This window comes from Hirundo rustica, chromosome 25 (assembly GCF_015227805.2).
Source record: "Hirundo rustica isolate bHirRus1 chromosome 25, bHirRus1.pri.v3, whole genome shotgun sequence".
NCBI lineage: Eukaryota > Metazoa > Chordata > Aves > Passeriformes > Hirundinidae > Hirundo > Hirundo rustica.
The window spans coordinates 5,259,636-5,280,813 of NC_053474.1; the positions used below are offsets into that span (position 1 = coordinate 5,259,636).

General features: G+C 54.5%; 1 protein-coding gene across 6 annotated transcripts in view; it reads right to left on the minus strand.

Moving 5' to 3' along the window:
• Positions 1-21,178, minus strand: part of HIVEP3 (HIVEP zinc finger 3) — a 270,464-nt gene that overhangs the window by 149,930 nt on the left and 99,356 nt on the right. For all 6 annotated transcript variants that reach the window (XM_040086055.2, XM_040086054.2, XM_040086052.2 and 3 more), the window contains one exon: positions 1,483-1,554. The gene's annotated coding sequence lies outside the window, so the exon portion shown is untranslated. The remainder of the gene's footprint in view (positions 1-1,482; positions 1,555-21,178) is intronic.

Here is a 21,178-nt window from a genome sequence, read left to right on the forward strand (position 1 = left end):
GAATTTATTGGATTTGTTGTCCCGCTGCCGCCGGGAGCGGAGGGCAGGAGCCAGGCCCGGCTGAAGGGACGCGGCAGGGAACGCTCGGGAAGGGAAAGGCGGCGGGATAATCAGATTTAACCGCGGAGGGAGCTGGCACCGCTGATCCCGGGGAGCGCAGCGAGCGGCGCTCAGCCGGGGCTGCTCTGACCACCCTCAAACCCTGCCCAAAAAAAGCTGTGCCTTCTGCAGGGGCAGCGGCAGCACCAACCCCGGGCTGGCACATCCCCAGGCTTCCAGCCTGTGCCACCACATTTTACCTGGGGAGACACCCCAGAGCTTGGGAAGATACCCCAGAGCTTGGGGAGACACCCCAGAGCCTGGGAAGATATCCCACAGCTTGGGAAAACACCCCAGAGCCTGGGGAGATACCCCAGAGCTTGGGGAGATACCCCAGAGCTTGGGGAGACACCCCAGAGCTTGGGGAGACACCCCAGAGCTTGGGGAGACACCCTAGAGCTTGGGGAGACACCCTAGAGCCAGGAAAACACCCCAGAGCCTGGGGAGATACCCCAGAGCTTGGGAAAACACCCCAGAGCTTGGGGAGACACCTCAGAGCCTGGGAAGATATCCCACAGCTTGGGAAAACACCCCACAGCCAGGAAAACACCCCAGAGCCTGGGTGCAGCCAAGGCCGTGCATCCCCATGGATACAGCCCCCAAGCAGGGAGCAGACAATCCCATTTTCCACTCTGGGCCCGTGCTCACCCCTCTCACATCAGCCAAGGGATTCCCAGTCCTTAAAATCGCCCCAACGCTGGCACCAGACCCGGAATCGAGTCCCTGAAGCGTCCTGGAGTAGATCATGTCCATGTCCAGCAGCTCCCAGCTCTCCAAGAGCTCCAGGAGCAGCACTTCATTCCCACAAACTCCCCCAAAGCTGAGCAGGCAGCATCTCCCAGGAAGGCAAAACTTCACCAAAAAATTGAGACTTTATGGAGTTTGCCAGGGGAAAAGGCAGCGCTGCAGGGAAGGTGGGATTTGGGAACTGCTGCTCGTGTTCAAGGGCAGACACCCAGCAGCAGCTTCTGTTTCTCAATATTTGACATTTTCAGCTGCTGGGTAAAGAGCCAGGAGGAGAATCAGGGCAGCAGGAGCTGCCAGCTCCACCCTCACCCTGCAGACCTGGCTGGGACCGGGAAATCACTGTGATCACCTACAAACCAAACTGGAGCAGCAGAAACAAAGCGAGAAACCGAGTCGGGACCAGTCCTTACCCCTCAAAACATCTTTTAGTGCTCAGTCACCCACACCTGCTCTAGGAATTGCAACTCCCTGGAGCTGTGTCCCCCCAGAGGGGCACAGAACCTGCAGGGCCCCCACAGAAAGCAAAAATCCATCACAGAACCAGGCTGGGCTCCATCCCAAAGCCCCGAGGGCTCTGTGATCCCCACACCCCCAAAATCCCTGGAGCTGGTGCTGGGGCCGTGGCTGAGCGCTTACCTGTGGGAAAGCTGCTACAGGTGCATCCTCTGGGAGGTGGAGGAGACGCAGGTGCTCATAGGAAAAGCGTGCCTGGGGTGGGAAAGAAGAGACACTGGTGAGCTGAGGCAGCTTGGAAAGGGAAATCGTATCCCAGAGACCCTCCCAGCCTCTCCAAACCAGGGGCTTTAATCCTTGCTCCCAAATCAAGGATTTTATTCCTTGTTCCCAAATCAGGGATTTTATTCCTTGCTCCCAAATCAGGGAATTTAATCCTTGCTCCCAGATCAGGGATTTTATTCCTTTCTCCCAAATCAAGGATTTTATTCCTTGTTCCCAAATCAAGGATTTTATTCCTTTCTCCCAAATCAAGGATTTTATTCCTCGTTCCCAAATCAGGGATTTTATTCCTTGCTCCCATCCGCACATCAGGGATTCTCCCTGCTCGTCCTCTCCCTCCTTATCTCAACCCTTCTGTCACCATTTTGGCTTTATCTTCATCTTTTAGGTATTTCACTCTGTGCTCTCCTCACAGCAACCAAAGCATTTTGGAGGAACAGAACTGCAGAGTTTTCTTTGCACGTGGAACAAAACATTTCCAGAGACACAGAGAGGAGGCACCAGAGCCTGGCTGGTGATGGGGTTTCTGCTCCTCCTAAGACCAGACCCTGAGTGCAAATTCAGCCCCATCCTGAGTGATTCAGAGCTGGGAGTGCAAATTCAGCCCCATCTCAGGTAATTCAGAGCTGGCAGTGCAAATTCAGCACCATCCTGAGGAATTCAGAGCTGGCAGTGCAAATTCAGCCCTATCCTGGGTAATTCAGAGCTGGGAGTGCAAATTCAGCCCCATCCCAGGTAATTCAGAGCTGACAGTGCAAATTCAGCCCCATCTCAGGTAATTCAGAGCTGACAGTGCAAATTCAGCCCCATCCTGAGTGATTCAGAGCTGGGAGTGCAAATTCAGCCCCGTCCTGGGTAATTCAGAGCTGGGAGTGCAAATTCAGCCCCGTCCTGGGTAATTCAGAGCTGGGAAGTGAAGCTGAGCTCTGCTCTGGGCTCTGGGCACAGCCAAGGACGGTTCAGCCCCTCCCAACCTCGGTGGGGCTGAACTTTAATGGAAAACTAAATGGGAATGGTTATGGGAAGGTGCCCAGGAAAAATAATGTTCAAAAGGCTGGGGCTGGCTTTACAAATTTCACAGGATCCCAGGATCCCAGAATCCCAGAAACACAGAATTCCAGAGGGGTTTGGGTGGGAAGGGACCTGAAATCCCGCCCAGTGGCACCGCTGCCATGGTCAGGGACACTTTCCCCTGTCCCAGCTGCTCCAGGCCCCAGTGCCCAGCCTGGCCTGGGAACCGCCAGGATGAGCCAGGACATGTCCTGGGCGCAGGGAAAAGGGCAGGATGAGGAAGCTGCCACAGGGCCCCGTCAGTGGCGGTGTCCCCAGCCCCAAGGACAGCGGCCCCAGGCGTGGGGACACCGCAGGGGTGACAGAGGTGGCACCCCTGCAGTGGCCTGCAGCATCCTCAGTGGCTGGCTGGGAGTGGGAATGCGAGAGGAGCAGGAGGAGCCACTGCAGAGCTTCTTCCACACTCACACCCATGCAGGGTTACTCCTCTTGTCTCTCCCAATTAATATTTCTCATTACACTGCAGGAAAGAACTCCGGCCGGGTCAGGCTGTGAGGATTTAACGGAACCAGCGCTCTCGGGCCTCCAAAGGAACTCTTCCCAACATCTCCCCCACCACCCCTTGTGCTGCCAGTGATTAAATGTGATCATTTCAAAGCTCTATCCGTGCCTCTGGCTTCTCCTGAAAGCATCTGGGCACTCACAGAGCTCCTAGGAAATACAGAAAACTCCACACAAAGTCATTGCAGATGCTGAATGCGAGCACGGGGAATGCCTGGAATCTCTGGGACAGAAGTGGAAGGCACAGGTGGATTTAAACCACCCCAGCCAGCAGTGCTGCACCAAGGAAAAAACCTCATCATGACATCTCCTATCGTGGGGAAATAGGGAGGGCTGGATAGAGCACGACATTTTACCAGCAAAGAATCGAGGGAAAAGGAAGAGGAACTTCATTTTCACTCCAAATGGGATCAGGGAATTCACGGCCAGAGGTGTCCGGCTCGCAGGAGAGAGGGAGGGGTCAGGAAAATCAAATCCCCCTGCTAAATGTGGAGCTGCATTAAAATAAACTGCAGCTTTTGTTTCAACACGGGCAGGGACACATTCCACTGTCCCAGGTGGCTCCAGCCTGGCCTGGGACACTTCCAGGGATCCAGGGGCAGCCACGGCTGCTCTGGGAATCTGCGCCAGGGCCCGAGCCCTGTCTGGTGCTGGGTGATGCCAGCCAGGGGGAGCAGGGATGGGGAGAGGGGTGCAGGTGGCTGGGGTCACCCAGGGTCCCCTTGCTGCCACTCGGGGGGAAGAGAAGGGGAGGAAGGAAGGAGGAGAGCAGAAACACGGGCTGGGGATTGTGCAGGAGCGACTTGAGTGGGATTTCTGCGGCTCGGGCAGAGCTGGCAGAGGCTGGCACACCCGTGTGGCAGCAGGGCAGGGGGAGGCAGAGCTGTGTCCTTGTGCCCCTGCTGGAAGGTGACAGCACAGGGGGCTCTGGACATCTCCATCCAGACTGGTTTTCCTGTGCCCACAGCTCCATCCAGACTGGTTTTCCTGTGCCCACAGCTCCATCCAGACTGGTTTTCCTGTGCCCACAGCTCCATCCAGACTGGTTTTCCTGTGCCCACAGCTCCATCCAGACTGGTTTTCCTGACCCTCCTCTGGCAGGGGAGGTGATGCTGGGGTGATGCTTTGTTCTGCTGCTTCCCTCTTCCCCGTCCTTCCTTCTCCCAGCCTCTCCTTACCCCCGGTGTGACTTGCCTGCCCCAAATCTGAGTTTTTCTGCCCCAAACACGGGAGGGCACGCACGGCCTGCACCCAGCCACTGTCCCCTGTCCCTGTGTCCATGTCCCCTATCCCCTGTCCCCGTCCCTGTCCCTGTCCCCTGTCCCTGTGTCCCTGTGTCCCTGTGTCCCTGTGTCCCTGTGTCCCTGTGTCCCTGTCCCCTATCCCCTGTGTCCCTGTCCCTGTGTCCCTGTCCCTGTCCCTGTCCCCTATCCCCTATCCCCTGTGTCCCTGTCCCTGTGTCCCTGTCCCTATCCCCTGTCCCTGTCCCTGTGTCCCTGTCCCTATCCCCTGTGTCCCTGTCCCTGTGTCCATGTCCCCTATCCCCTGTCCCTGTCCGTGTCCCCTATCCCCTGTCCCTGACCCTGTCCCCTGTCCCGTGTCCCTGTCCCTGTCCCTGTCCGTGTCCCTGTGTCCCTGTGTCCCTGTGTCCCTGTGTCCCTGTGTCCCTGTCCCTATCCCCTGTCCCTGTGTCCCTGTCCCTGTCCCTGTCCCTGTCCCCTATCCCCTGTCCCTGTCCCTGTCCCTCTCCCTCTCCCTGTCCCTGTCCCCTGCCGCACGTGCAGCCGGCTCGGGCACAGCACCGCTCTGTTCCACCGCCTTCGCTGCTTGGAAAACATTTGGAAGGAGCCGGGTGGGACGCGCGCACATTCCAGCTCCAGAAATAGCTCGGCCCTGCAGAGCTCCAGAGCTCCCGCAGCCTCCCCCTGTCCTGGGAGCAGCCCCGGGTGGGAGAGCAGGGCTCGGGCAGGCCGGGATGGATCCCTGCGGGAAGGATCCTGTATCCCGGGATGGATCCCTGCGGGAAGGATCCTGTATCCTGGGATGGATCCCTGCGGGAAGGATCCTGTATCCCAGGATGGATCCCTGCGGGAAGGATCCTGTATCCCGGGATGGATCCCTGCGGGAAGGATCCTGTATCCCGGGATGGATCCCTGCGGGAAGGATCCTGTATCCCGGGATGGATCCCTGCGGGAAGGATCCTGTATCCTGGGATGGATCCCTGCGGGAAGGATCCCTCATCCCGGGATGGATCCCTGTGGGAAGGATCCTGTATCCTGGGATGGATCCCTGCGGGAAGGATCCTGTATCCTGGGATGGATCCCTGCGGGAAGGATCCTGTATCCCAGGATGGATCCCTGCGGGAAGGATCCTGTATCCCAGGATGGATCCCTGCGGGAAGGATCCTGTATCCCGGGATGGATCCCTGCGGGAAGGATCCTGTATCCTGGGATGGATCCCTGCGGGAAGGATCCTGTATCCCAGGATGGATCCCTGCAGGAAGGATCCCTCATCCCGGGATGGATCCCTGCGGGAAGGATCCTGTATCCCGGGATGGATCCCTGCGGGAAGGATCCTGTATCCCGCGATGGATCCCTGCGGGAAGGATCCCTCATCCTGGGATGGATCCCTGCGGGAAGGATCCTGTATCCCGGGATGGATCCCTGCAGGAAGGATCCCTCATCCCGGGATGGATCCCTGCGGGAAGGATCCTGTATCCCGGGATGGATCCCTGCGGGAAGGATCCTGTATCCCGCGATGGATCCCTGCGGGAAGGATCCCTCATCCCGGGATGGATCCCTGCAGGAAGGATCCTGTATCCTGGGATGGATCCCTGCGGGAAGGATCCTGTATCCCGGGATGGATCCCTGCGGGAAGGATCCTGTATCCCGGGATGGATCCCTGCGGGAAGGATCCTGTATCCCGCGATGGATCCCTGCGGGAAGGATCCCTCATCCCGGGATGGATCCCTGCAGGAAGGTTCCTGTATCCTGGGATGGATCCCTGCGGGAAGGATCCTGTATCCCGCGATGGATCCCTGCGGGAAGGATCCCTCATCCCGGGATGGATCCCTGCGGGAAGGATCCTGTATCCCGCGATGGATCCCTGCGGGAAGGATCCCTCATCCCAGGATGGATCCCTGCGGGAAGGATCCCGTATCCCGGGATGGATCCCTGCGGGAAGGATCCCTCATCCCAGGATGGATCCCTGCGGGAAGGATCCTGTATCCCGGGATGGATCCCTGCGGGAAGGATCCTGTATCCTGGGATGGATCCCTGCGGGAAGGATCCTGTATCCCGCGATGGATCCCTGCGGGAAGGATCCCTCATCCCGGGATGGATCCCTGCGGGAAGGATCCTGTATCCCGGGATGGATCCCTGCGGGAAGGATCCTGTATCCCGGGATGGATCCCTGCGGGAAGGATCCTGTATCCTGGGATGGATCCCTGCGGGAAGGATCCTGTATCCCGCGATGGATCCCTGCGGGAAGGATCCCTCATCCCGGGATGGATCCCTGCAGGAAGGATCCTGTATCCCGGGATGGATCCCTGCGGGAAGGATCCTGTATCCCGGGATGGATCCCTGCGGGAAGGATCCTGTATCCTGGGATGGATCCCTGCGGGAAGGATCCTGTATCCCGCGATGGATCCCTGCGGGAAGGATCCCTCATCCCGGGATGGATCCCTGCGGGAAGGATCCTGTATCCCGCGATGGATCCCTGCGGGAAGGATCCTGTATCCCGGGATGGATCCCTGCGGGAAGGATCCCTCATCCCGGGATGGATCCCTGCGGGAAGGATCCCTCATCCCGGGATGGATCCCTGCGGGAAGGATCCTGTATCCCGGGATGGATCCCTGCGGGAAGGATCCTGTATCCCGGGATGGATCCCTGCGGGAAGGATCCCTCATCCCGGGATGGATCCCTGCGGGAAGGATCCCTCATCCCGGGATGGATCCCTGCAGGAAGGATCCCTCATCCCGGGATGGATCCCTGCGGGAAGGATCCTGTATCCCGGGATGGATCCCTGCGGGAAGGATCCTGTATCCCGGGATGGATCCCTGCGGGAAGGATCCCTCATCCTGGGATGGATCCCTGCGGGAAGGATCCTGTATCCCGGGATGGATCCCTGTGGGAAGGATCCCACATCCCGGGATGGATCCCTGCGGGAAGGATCCCTCATCCCAGGATGGATGATTTCTGCAGGGGCTCCCGGCTCTGAGGGCAGGTGATCAAAGCTGTGTTCGGTTTCCCAGCGTGGTTGATGGACTCATTTGTGCCTGGGACAGGGAGCTGAGCTGAGCAGAGCCGAGCTGAGCTGAGCTGAGCTGAGCTGAGCTGAGCCGAGCTGAGCTGAGCCGAGCTGAGCCGAGCTGAGCTGAGCCGAGCTGAGCTGAGCTGAGCCGAGCTGAGCTGAGCTGAGCTGAGCCGAGCTGAGCTGAGCTGAGCCGAGCTGAGCTGAGCTGAGCCGAGCCGAGCTGAGCTGAGCCGAGCTGAGCTGAGCTGAGCCGAGCCGAGCTGAGCTGAGCTCAGCTCAGGGCTGGCCTAAGCTTCCCCGAGCTCTGCTGAGCCAGCAGGGTTTGCCCTGGAAGCCGCTCTGATCAAACCCTGCTGGATCCTGGTGGCACAGCCAACCCCTGACCACAGAGTAAATGTGATCCACGGTGGGAGTGGGATTCAGGCTCGGGATCCTGGAATTGTGGTACAGCTGAACCACAGAGGGGTTGGGAGGGAGCTGAAATCCCACCCAGTGCCACCCCAGGGACACCTCCCACTGTGCCCATGTCCAGCCTGGCCTTGGGCACTGCCAGGGATCCAGGGGCAGCCACAGCTGCTCTGGGAATTCCATCCCAGCCCCTGCCCACCCTCCCAGGGAACAATTCCTGATTCCCAATCTCCCGTGCAGCGCTGCCCTCTGGCACTGGGAGCCATTCCCTGTGTCCTGTCCCTCCAGGCCTTGTCCCCAGTCCCTCTGCAGCTCTCCTGGAGCCCCTTTGGGCCCTGCCAGGGGCTCGCAGCTCTCCCTGGAGCCTTCTCCTCTCCAGGGGAGCACCCCCAGCTCTCCCAGCCTGGCTCCAGAGGGGCTCCAGCCCTGGAGCAGCTCCGTGGATTCCTCTGGGCTCTCTGCAGCAGCTCCAGGTGCTGCTGATGTTGGAATTTTGAGCTCTGCAGGTGTGGAATCACCCGAGCGGGGCAGAGGGGCAGAACCCCCTCCCCTGCTGCCCACACCGCGGGCTCAGCCCAGGTTTGGGGGGTGGCACTCGCTGTCCCCAGCCCTGTCCCAGCCCTGTCCCAGCCCTGTCCCAGCCCTGCCTGGCAGGTCCCAGCTTTAGCCGGGGTCAGGCTGGCTCAGAGGCTGCCCAGGGCAGGATCCTCATCCCTGGCTTGTCACCTGCAGCTGCCCCGGGCTCCGGGGGCTTTGCTGGCAGCATCACTGAGCTGGGCTGTGCTGGGACACCAAACCCAGCCTGTCCAACACAGCACCGAGCCCCGTGGGAGTCTCTTTTCCCACTCTGTTTTCCCATCATAAATCTACAAATTTTGTCCTTCATTCCTGATTTAAGGCTCTGTTTGGTTTTGGTTTTTTTTGTTTTTTTTTTTTTTTGGGGGGGGGGGCGGGGGGAAGGAGGAAGACCCAGGATCCATTAAAACACCAGTACAGCACCAAACCCTTTCTGACTCTCTTTTCCCACTTTTTTTCATAATTAATCCACACTTCCTGCCCATCCTTCTTGATTTGGGTCTCATTTTCTGGAGGATGGGGGACAAACAGAGCCCAGGATCCATCAAACACCAGCACAGCACCGAGCCCTGTGGAACTTTTCCCTCTAAGACTCTTTTTACATCATTAATCCACACTTTCTGCCCATCATTCCTGATTTGGGGCTCCATTTTTTGGAGGGAGGGGACAAACAGAGCCTGGGATCCACTAAAGCACCAACACTGAAACCTTTTTGTCTCTCTTCTCCCACTCTCTTTTTCCATCATTACTCCACACTTTTGGCCCTTCATTCCCAATCTCAGGCTCTTTATTTCGGAGGTGTGGGGAGCCCCCAGGCAGCCCCTTCCCTGCGGGACTGCAGCCCCATGGAGGCGCTTTGGATGCTGGCAAGCGGAGCCCGGGATCCATCAAACACCAGCCCAGACCCGAGCTCTGTGTCGCTCTTTTCCCCCTAAGACTCTTTTTCCATCATCAATCCACACATTTTTGTGTGGATTCTTCATTCCTGATTTGGGGCTCCATTTTTTGGAGGGAGGGGACAAACAGAGCCTGAGATCCACTAAAGCACCAACACTGAAACCTTTTTGTCTCTCTTTTCCCATTCTCTTTTTCCATCATTACTCCACACTTTTTGCCATCCATTTCTGATTTAAGACTCCGGGTTTTTTTTGTTGGGAGGGGGACAAACAGAGCCCAGGATCCACCAAACATCAGCTCAGCACCAAACCCTGTGTGACTCTTTTCCCCCAAAGACTGTTTTTCCATCATTAATCCACACATTTTGCCCATCATTCCTGATTTGGGGCTCCATTTTTTGGAGGGAGGGGACAAACAGAGCCTGGGATCCACTAAAGCACCAACACTGAAACCTTTTTGTCTCTCTTCTCCCACTCTCTTTTTCCATCATTACTCCACACTTTTGGCCCTTCATTCCCGATCTCAGGCTCTTTATTTCGGAGGTGTGGGGAGCCCCCAGGCAGCCCCTTCCCTGCGGGACTGCAGCCCCACGGAGGCGCTTTGGATGCTGGCAAGCGGAGCCCGGGATCCATCCAAACTCCGCGCTGGTTGTCGTGGCAACCCGCGCACGTGTGTCAGTGTGCGCCGGGCGAGCAGCCTCCATCCCGGGTTGTCACGGGCAACACCAGCCCGCTCCCGGCCCCGGCCACGTCCCCTGCTGGCACCCGGGGGCGGCGGCGATGTCCTGAGATGTCCCCGAGCTGGGCTCAGGGGGGATTTTCTCTCTCCCGGGTGCTCCTTTCAGGCTGCCCCAGCCCCCGAGCCCAGCTCGCGGCTCCATCCCAAACAGATGGCGGCAAGGAAAAGCCAAAACTCATCGGAGCCGCCCCTGAACCCCGCTCAGCTGAGCGGCACGGCCCTGCCCGGAGCCCAGGAGCAGCAGATGGCCAAGGCACCGCATCAGAGCCGGGGACGGAGGTGTCCAGCAGAAGGTCTGGGCTGCCGGGCTCTGGGATGTGGCACAAGCAGGGGTTTGAGTCTGGCTTTGGCTGGAAGTGATATAAACCCCCACAGCTCGGTGATGCTGCAGAGATCAGCCCTTGCACCGCTCCAGCTCTGCCAATGCCCCCATCAGAATCTCCAGCAGCACAGGAAAGGATAAAAAACCAGGAAAAAAAAAAAAGGGAAAGAGCAAGCCCAGCCCCAACTGCAGAAATAAGAGCGGGGAAAGCAGCAGTGCTGTTACATAAAAGCGTTCACAGCAACTTCTGGGACGCTGGGCTGGCCCCGGGCTGCTCAGGAAGCCAGGGCCAGAGAATCAAAGAGAAGGCACAGCAGAATCATCTCCTTCATCCCTCCACGTTTTGGATTTTTGGCCAAATCCCTCATGGAACCTCCTCTGCACGAGAATGTGACCCCAAAACTCTTCCTCTGCCCGTTTAGGGTGAGGGTTTCCTGCTCAAAGGTGTGGTCAAACCCCGTGTTCAGCGGTCAGCAGCGTAGGGTTCTGGATTCTGGAAGCACTGATCCCCTCGGAGGAGTTAAAGAAGAAAAAAACAGCGTGTTTCATTTAAATCCAAAAAAAGAAAAAGGGGAAAAAAAAAAAAAAAAAAAAGGGAAAAAAAAAAAAAAAAAAGGAAGAAGTGTGAGGGAATAAAAACCTGCAAATAATTGACGGGTGGAAACGCCAGATTGAGAAGAAATTTCTGGGGAGTTGTGTTTTGCTGGTGAGGCAGGTGTGGGAAGGAGAATTCAGCCTGAGAATCACAAAACCAAACTCCCAGAGAGGAGACGGGAGCCCGGGCTGGGACAGTCCCCTGAGGACAGCGGAGCCAGGAACAACGGGTCCCTCCAAAAAGCTGATTTCACCTTCCTCTTCCCCTCTGGAGCCCAGATTTCCAACAGCCCCTTTCCTCAGCACGTTCCTCATGGAAAAGCGGATTTCTCTCCATCCTCTCTCCAGCAGGACTCTCCAAACCCTGCTTCCCTGGCCCTGTGTCCCGAAAGAGCCCAGTGAGGCGCAGCAGGACACAAACAGCCTCTGGAATTCCCTTTTCCAGCGGGAATTTCATCTGCAGCGGCACAGGCAGCAAACACAACGCGAGGGCAGCGCGTCCGTGCCGTTCCTGGGTTCCCAGTGTGTCCCCCCCTTTTCCCAGCTGGAAAAAGGAGGGATATGGCTCACACCCTTCAGCTGCAGCTCGCTTAAAGCCAATAATCTGATTTATTTCGAATCATTTCATCCAACTTCTCTTTCCCGACTCACTCCGTGCGTTAATTCCTGACCAAAGCGCCGCTTTAACAAACTTCAATCAGGACGTTCGTCCCCATGTCGAGGCAAAAAGCCCCGGGAATCCGCCCCGATCCCCAAAATCCTCTCGGCGGAGCAGCCCTGGGAAGGCAGGAATCTGGGAGGGATGCGCGATGCCGGGGGTGGAACAGCCCCGAGGAGCTTTGGGGAAAATCCCCGGGACAGAGGCTGGGGAGGGGCTGGGCCAGGGCCAGGGAGGGATCGGGGGTGCTCCAAACCCCGCTGGGTGCGCAGGGAACGAGGTGGGGAGAGGGAAAACAGCACCGGGGAAGAAATGTACAGCTCTCCTTTCTTGCTGTTCTAAAGGCTGATATTGTGATTTATATTTATTTGTATTTATATTTATATTTATTTTTATTTTTATTTTTATTTTTATTTTTATTTTTAATATTTATTTTTATTTTTATTTTTATTTTTATTTTTATTTTATTTTTATTTTTATTTTTTATTTTTATTTTTTATTTTTATTTTTATTTTTATTTTTATTTTTATTTTTATTTTTATTTTAAATTTTTAAATTTTTAATTTTTTATTTTTGTTTTTTTGTTTGTTTGTTTTTCATTTTATTTATTTATTTCTGTGATTAGTAAAATGTTAACTATAAATTATAAAACATAAGATATATTTTAATGATTACAGTAATAGAAATAGAAATAGAAATGAAAAGAATAATAATTACGGTAAAATAATAAAAAATCATAAAAAATCATAATTACAGTAAAAGGAATAAAAAGAATAATTACAGCAATATAAATATAAATTAAAATATATCTTATGTTTTATGCTTTATATTTTATGTTTCATGATTTATATTTTATGGTGGTTTATATTTTATATTTTAATAATCACAGAAATGAATAAATATAAATATAAATATAAATATAAATATAAATATAAAGATAAATATAAATATAAATAGAAATAGAGTATATAAATATACTTATATAATTATATAAATATATATTTATATATTTATATATAGATTTATAAATATATAAATATAAATATAACGTAACATAATATAAATATAAATATAAATATAAATATAAATATAAATATAAATATAAATATAAGTATAAGTATAAATATAAAAATATATATAAATATATATAAATATATAAATATATATAAATATATATATAAAAATATATATAAATATATAAATATATAAATATGTATTACATCCTATAAAATGTATCATTATATATAACTACAATACTATGTCTTTATAAAATTATAATGTTATGTTGATATAAAAATACATTTCTACTTTAAAAACAGAAATAGATTTTGAAATCTGTTTCTATTTTTATGTTCTTCTGCTGATATTCTGTAACACTCTCCTTGCCCTGCCCCCAGGCTCAGGGTGAGCAGGACCCCCGACCACGAACCAGCACCCCAAAACCCCTCAGCTCCCACCAGGAGCCGGGCGGGGAGGGGAATTTGGGTGATGTGTGAGCGCCAGGAGATGGGAACGTCGCTGAAGGAACGTCCGGGGAGGCGCCTGCACCCCCAGAGCTCCTTCAGACCGCGCACGTCCAGCAGCTCCGGCAAAATATTTTTACAGACGACATGGATGAGGGCATTGAGTCCTTCATTAGTAAATGTGCAGACGACACTAAGCTGGGAGCTTGTGTTGATCCGTTGGAAGGGAGGAGGGCTCTGCAGAGAGACCTAGATCGGCTGGATGAATGGGCAGAGTCCAACAGCATGACGTTTAATGAGTCTAAGTGTCGAGTTGTACATTTTGGCCACAAAAATCCCCTGCAGCGTTACAGGCTGGGGACAGTGTGGCTGGACAGTGTTCAGGTGGAAAGGGACCTGGGGGTGCTGGTGACAGCCGGTTGGATATGAGCCAGCAATGTGCCCAGGTGGCCAAGAAGGCCAATGGCACCTGGCCTGCATCAGGAATTGTGTGACCAGCAGGAGCAGGGAGGTCATTCTTCCCCTGTGCTCGGCACTGGTGAGACCACATCTTGAGTGCTGTGTCCAGTTCTGGGCCCCTGAGTTTAGGAAGGATATTGAGATGCTTGAGCGTGTCCAGAGGAGGGCAACGAGGCTGGTGAGGGGCTTGGAGCACAAGCCCTATGAGGAACGTTTGAAGGAGCTGGGGTTGTTTAGTCTGGAGAAGAGGAGGCTCAGAGGTGACCTTATCACTCTCTACAGCTTCCTGAAGGGGGGTTGTAGACAGGTGGGGGTCGGTCTCTTCCACCGGGCAGCAACTGACAGAACAAGGGGACACGGTCTCAAGCTACGTCAGGGAAGGTACAGGTTAGATATTAGGAAAAAATTTTTCACTGAAAGAATAATAAAGCTCTGGAATTGTCTTCCCAGGGAGGTGGTGGAGTCACCATCTCTGGATGTGTTTAAAAAAAGACTGGACGTGGCACTTAGTGCTATAGTCTAGTTGAGGTGTTAAGGCATAGGTTGGACTTGATGATCTTAGAGGTCTCTTCCAACCTCATTATTCTGTGATTCTGTGAAATCCAGCGCTGCGACCCCCGAGCCACCGCCCCGAGGGCACGGGGACACCTGGGGAGCCTCTGAAACCTAAAACTGGGTTTTATCCCTCCTCAGGGACACCTGGGGATCCTCTGAAACCTGACATAAAACTGGATCTTACCCCTCTTCAGGGACACCTTGGGAGCTTCTCCACACACAAACCTGACATAAAATTGGATTTTATCCCTCCTCAGGGACACTTTGGAAAGCTCTCCACACTAAACCTGCCCTGGGTGCAGATTTTGTCACCCCTTGGGGACACCTTGGGAGCCTCTCCACACACAAACCTGCCATAAAACTGGATTTTATCCCCCTTTAGGAACACTTTGGAAAGCTCTCCACACCAAACCTGCCCCAGTGCAGATTTTGTCACCTCTTGGAGACACTTTGGGAGCCTTTCCAAACACAAACCTGCCACAAAACTGGAATTTATCCCCCTTTGGGGACACCTTGGGAGCCTCTCCACACACAGCCCTGCCCCAAAAGCAGATTTTGTCACCTCTTGGGGACACCTTGGGATCCTCTCCACACCAACCCTGCCATAAAACTGGATTTTATCCCTCTTTCGGGACACCTTGGGAGCCTCTCCACACCAACACTGCCCCAGTGCAGATTTTGTCACCCCTTGGGGACACTTGGGAGCCTCTCCATACACAAACCTGCCATAAAACTGGATTTTATCCCCCTTTAGGAACACTTTGGAAAGCTCTCCACACCAACCCTGCCTCAGTGCAGATTTTGTCACCTCTTGGGGACACTTTGGGAGTCTCTCCACACCAAACCTGCCCTGGGTGCAGATTTTGTCCCCCCTCGGGGACACTTTTAACCCCTCTGTGCCAGGAACGCGGCGCTCGGGCGCTCAGCGCTGCCTGGCTCAGCAGCCGAGGGATCCACTGGGATTTACCAGGGGGATCCAAACGGCTGAGTGCGCTTCCCGGCGGTGCCTCCCGCTGCCAGCAGCGCCTCAAACCATCAACAGCCCCAAAACGCCGTGAGGAGCCTGCCCCTGGTCCCGGGGAACGGGAGAGCAGCGAGGGAGATGTTTTTTTTTCAGGGAGAGGAGAGCGATGCCCGGCACTCTGATCCGGAGCCAGCCCAGGGAAGGATTTTGCTGCGGCCTCGAGAATAAACCTGGGGGAGAGCCAAGTTCACGTCCAGCTCCCAGAGGCTGAGCTCCTCCAGCTCCTCCCCGTGCCAGGAGCTCTGCAGAGCCCGAGGCTGGGATATTCCCTGGGAGGATGCGCTCGGAAAACTCCCGAGGCCGCAGCCATCGATCCCACTGCTCCCCAAATCCAGTTGAATCCAATCACTCCGTACGTCCGGAAAACCTAAACCTGCCATTTCCCAGGGGTGATATTTGAGGCTAATTTAGAGTTTTGGGGGTAGAAGTGGGGTGGAAGCCCGGTTTTCCCATTTAAGTGGGGAAAAAAGATGCAGGGAAATGTCACAGATGGCTCTGGCAGGTTTGCTTTGGAGCCTCTGGAATTTGGCGACAAAAATCAGAGGGATGAGAGGGGAAAGATTCCCTGAAGGGCTGATCCTGACGGGCTTTCACCTTCCCCTCGCATCTCTGAACGATCCCAGTGCCACTTGTTGCTCCTTGGGAATGATTTCACTGCCATGAAGTGAGGGATGAATGGGGATCTTACTCATGGAAAACACAGCTCGTTCCCGACTTTATTTTTTAGGCGCTTAAATTAGCACGGATCAGCTCAGTCCGACTGGAAGAATAATTTTAGCAGCAGAGTCGGAAAAGCAAATGCAAAATCAATGCCTCAACCCAAGTAAAAATTCCCCTGCAGATCCCTCTCAGCTCCTCACTCCCGCTGGAAATTCGTCATGGCAGAAGTCCTGGGTTTGGGGAAGGGGATCTTTGCAGCTCCCAGGAAAACTGGCCGGAAAATCCTCACCTGCACTCGGGGCTCCGGGCTCGGCTCCCTCCGGCTCTCCTACACCTGGATTTGGGACACGATTTCAGGGAGGCACCAGGGCGGTGCCCTGCTTCCCAGAAATGCAAGAATGCATCTGCACGGCTGAATTCAGATCACTTTTCGCTGCGTTTTTATGGGGGAAAAAAAAAATAAAATAAAACTCCTATCCCTGGCAGTGTCCCAGGCCCGGTTGGACGGGGCTGGCAGCGGCCTGGCACAGTGGGAGGTGTCCCTGCCATGGGTGACACCGGGTGGGATTTAAGGTCCCTCCCAACCCAAACCATTTCGGGATTCTCTGAGAGAGGGAGGAAATGCCACAGCCCCTTAAGAAAGGACGTCAGGAACACCTTCCAGTGCTCCCGGAGCAAGCCCCGGGTGTGCCAGGATTTCCAGGATTGAGCAACAACGTCTCCCATTGATCTGGAGAGGGAGGCAAACAAAATCCAGCACCGGGACAAATAAGAGGGAGGGGAAGTTGCACAAGATCCCAGCTGGGCTCCGGGGGTGGGTTGAGGCTGGCAAATGTCCCCAGGCTGTGGCAGGAGCCCGGGGTGCCTGTGCCAGGTCCTGCTGCCGGCCCAGCTCCCCCCGGGGCTCCCGGGTTTCCCCAGGGCTGCGCGGGCTGGGAATGAGCTGTGGAGCTAATTAGCAAATGGAGATCTGGACCCTCCCGAAACTGCCCCTGGAGCCGTGGAATCCTGGAGTCCTTGAGGTTTTTGGGATGAACGTCTGAGATCTGTGGGTCCAGCCGTGAGCCCAGCACCACCATGAGCCATGGCCTCAAGTGCCTCATCCATGGGTTTTTTGAACGCTTCAGGGACGGTGATTCCACCATCCAAGGCTGGATCTCCATTCCCATGAAGATTTTTTTTTCCTAAAATCCGACCCAAACTTCTTCTGGTGCCACTCGAGGCCGTTCCCTCTGCTCCTGTCCCTGCTCCCTGGGAGCACAGCCCGACCCCCCCGGCTGTTCCCTCCTCTCAGGAGTTGTGCAGAGCCACAGGGGCCCCCTGAGCCTCCTTTTCTCCAGGCTCAGCCCCTTCCCAGCTCCCTCAGGAATTCTCCAGCCCCTTCCCAGCTCCCTCAGGAATTCTCCAGCCCCTTCCCAGCTCCATTCCCTGCCCTGGACTCTCTCCAGCCCCTCCGTGTCCTCCTGTCACAAGGGGACAGCTCCCTGCCGCTCCTGGTGCTGTCCCAGGGCAGGAACATCCCCAAGGATAAACGGGAATGCTCCTGGTGCTGCAGCCAAGGCAGCTCTGCCTCTGTTTGCTGTTCCTGAAAATCCCGGGAAGGGAGAGACGAGCTTTAATTAAAGGAGGTTTATTTGCAAAGCTGAGAAGCAGCAAGATCGCGGCTGGCCCCACGACCTTGATTTATCCCGTTATGTTCAAAAATTGGGATTTACATCCACGAAAAAGTTCTTTTCCTTCCTTTTGGTGTCGTTTTTCTGTCTCGTTCTGCCCCTGCGTGAACAAGCCAAGGAACTCTGTGATGTCAGCAAGGTCGACGCATTATCTGCAATACCTTAATGTAACTTTAATATTGTTTTCGGGCAATTGCACCAAAATTGTCAGATAATCGAGTTCAAATGGGAAAACTCCTCCTGCTCCTCCTCCTCCTCAGCAGTGCATTGTCCTCAAAAGCACCGAGGAATTCCTGACTGGCAGAGGGGGGATGGAGGGACCCGGATAAATTGAGGATTTTAACCCTTCCACTGCACAGACTGAGCACTGCATTAAAATCTGGCGTGGCTTCTAATTATAAACCCCAGCAATTAACTGCCCAGAGCACAGCCTTTGCCCACGGCCCCTTGCATCTCCCGTTCGCAGCTCAGGTGGTGCCACGCGGCTCCATCCCGGCACCATCTCAATCCCAACATTTGCAGAATTTCTCCGTCTGCGGCTCCTGATGGCCCTCAGCATCTGTATGGCTGAAGTCAGACCACTTCTCACTGCGTTTTTGTGGGGGAAAAAAATTGAAATTGTTCCCCCTGGCAGCGTCCAAGGCCAGGCTGGACGCTCGGAGCAGCCTGGGACAGTGGGAGGTGTCCCTGCCACGGCACCTCCGGACCCAAATCCATTTTGGGAGCCTCTGAAAGGAGCAGAAAAGCCGTGGCACAAAGTTCTGCCCCATCCTTTAGCGCCTTCCTTTCAAGGCGTTGAATTAAAAATAACTTTTCTGACCTGGGCAAGGAGAGTGAGGGCAAAGAAGTGATAGGAACAGGGATGGCTTCATCTCGAACCAGTCCAGGACGATTTTATAATCATTTTTATCATAAGTTTTAAACGATCATTTTTATCCCTTGGTAGTGGGCAGTGTGGGCTGTAAATGTCCACACAGAAGATGTCGGGTTATAAAATATTTGGGCGCTTCCCCCGAGGATTCTGCAGCGTTTTACACACCCTAAAATCCCCTCCCCGCGTCTCCTGCCTCAGTTCTCATCCTCCTGTGCTCGGGACACAAAAGATTCCAATCTTAGTTCACCCCAGCCATGAATTTCCCTGTCTGGACGCTGGGCTCAGCCTTTCCACATCCTCCTAAAGCCTCCAACTGCTTCCAGCACCAGGAAGAATCCAAATTCCTCTGCAGAGAGTGCCCCGGGGCGGGGATGGGAGCGGTCCCAGCCCCGGGGGTGCTGCCGGGTGGGACTTTTATCGCTGGTATTTATCCCCCCCGTTCCCTGGGTGTCAGGAGCCGCGCTTAAACTCGGTTTTAACTCCTTTGGAGTGTCAGGAATGAGTGGCAGCGCCTGGGGAAGGCCGGAGCAAAGAGAAGCTCTAAATAAACCTGTCAGGGAGATGCTGAAGAGCCCAATCCATCACCCGGATCAGCACCCAGCACACCCAAACCTTTTCATCTCCCGTCTGTCCCCGCTCGGTGTTTGCCGAGGCCCCGTGTATCTGTGAAGCTGGAGAGGAGATATTCCTTTTTTCTTCATAAATAATGCTAATGGCCCTTCTCAGCCTAAGCCCGGGCTCCTTTTCACGGGAAAACAAGGAAAAGAGGAGGAGAAAAGAAGAGGCAGCATGCCAGGGATCCGAGTGCTTCAGGAGCTGACAAAAGACAACAGAATTTGGGCTGGGTTTCTTTGGTTTTTTTTTTTCTTTTTTCTTTTTTTTCTTTCTTTCTTTCTTTTTTTTTTTTTTTAAAAAAAAAATTAAAAAAAAAAAAAAAAAAAAGGAAAAAGATAGAGATAAAAAAAAAAAAAAAGCAGCTTTGCGATGCTGAATTCACAAGTTGTTATGGGAACTGGCAGCACAGATGATGCCCCAAAGGAGCGCCGAGCGGCGTCTGTGGGATCCGGAGGGATGAGAATGTCCCAGGGATGTCTGCAGCGGGCAGGATTTCACCTGGATCAGGCTGTAAAGCAGTGCCCGAGCTGTGCCAGCCCCCAGCCACGGCCCGGGCACCACTCCACACCCAAAACGCGCCGCTCTGGCGGAGGGTTCGGCTCCCCGAGACCTGAATCCCCTGCCCCGCTCAGATCTCACCCTCCCGTGCTCTCCGTTCGGGTTTTCCTTCCCCCCGGCCATGGTTTTCCCTGGCTGGATGCTGGGCTCAGCTTTTCCACTCCCATCTAAAGCCTCCAACTGCTTCCAGCAGCAGCAAATCCCAAATTCCTCTGCAGAGAGCGTCCCGGGGCAGGGATGGGAGCGCTCCCAGCCCCAGAGAGGATCCCTCTCTCCGTGCTCCTTTATTTTTGGCAACGCGTTCATTTCCCACGGGACCTCTGGGCTTGGGAATGACCTGGCTCAGAGCTGGGCTGGGCCCGGGAGGAGTTTGGGATGCTGGAGGTGAGGAGAACACGGAGGGAAGGGTTTTATCTCCTTGGGGAGCAGCTGAGGCCGTCACCTCTGTACAAATGTCACCATTCCCCCGTCCCCGCAGCCTCCCTTTGAACGGGAGGAGGGGATGTGAGGGCTGGGGAAGGACTGATCCCCTCTGCCCCGAATCCTTCTGTTCCCAACTGCTTCCACCTCGGAGCTGGAGGTGTTTTCAGCAGCTCTGCACAGGCACGGGGATGCTGGGAGGGCTCAAAACCCGAGGGAATGGGGACAGCAAAATCCTCTGGGGCGTTCTCAGAATGGGAAAGTTTCATTTAGGAACGCCTTGGTGCCTCTGAGCGGCTGGAGTGAGTCCAGGGCAGGGAATGGGGCTGAGAAGGGGCTGGAGAATTCCTGAGGGAGCTGGGAAGGGGCTGGAGAATTCCTGAGGGAGCTGGGAAGGGGCTGAGCCTGGAGAAAAGGAGGCTCAGGGGCCCCTGTGGCTCTGCACAACTCCTGACAGGAGGGGACAGCCGGGGGGGTCGGGCTGTGCTCCCAGGGAACAGGGACAGGAGGAGAGGGAACGGCCTCAGGCTGGGCCAGGGGAGGCTCAGGGTGGACAGCAGCAGGAATTTCCCTATGGAAAGGGAGCTCAGCACTCATGGAAGTGCCCAGGGAGGTTTGGATCCCCATCCCTGAAGTGTCAAAAACCGAGCGGATTTTGTGGCACTTGAGGACAGGGTTTAGCTGGGATTCAGCTGAAGGCTGGATTGGATGATCTTGGAGGTCTCTGCCAACCTCAATAATTCCGTATTTTCACTTTGAAAGGAGATTTACACCCTGGTGGCACGGAAGAGTTCGCACTACACGGGTCAGAGGTAAACCTTGGCTTTACCCACGAACGCTGGATTTACAGGGAAGGCACAAACACAGCCAAAATTGGAATTTCAGCCGTGACACACCTCAGGGCGTGTTTGTAGAACACCGACCCTGCTCCAGGCCAGCTCAGGGACATTCTCCAGTGCCCCTCGTGGCTCGGTCCCAGCACCACAGACTGTGACATCCCGGGATCAGCCGGCTGTGGCACAGAGCACGGACAGCCCAGGGCATGAGCGACACATCCATGGATGGGAAACACGGCAGGGAGGAGGCAGATCCCAGGGAAAGCGCCGAGATCACACACAGCTTTGTGAACAGCAAGGTGAGAAATGCTCCTGGAGCCCGGCACAGCCCTGGAGCCTTCCCCATCCTTCGGGGGATTCCCGGGAAAACACCGAAAAAGGGTTGAGAGAAGAGCAGGGCCCAGTCCCACATCCCTGCAGTGGGGTTTTTGCTGGCCCCGA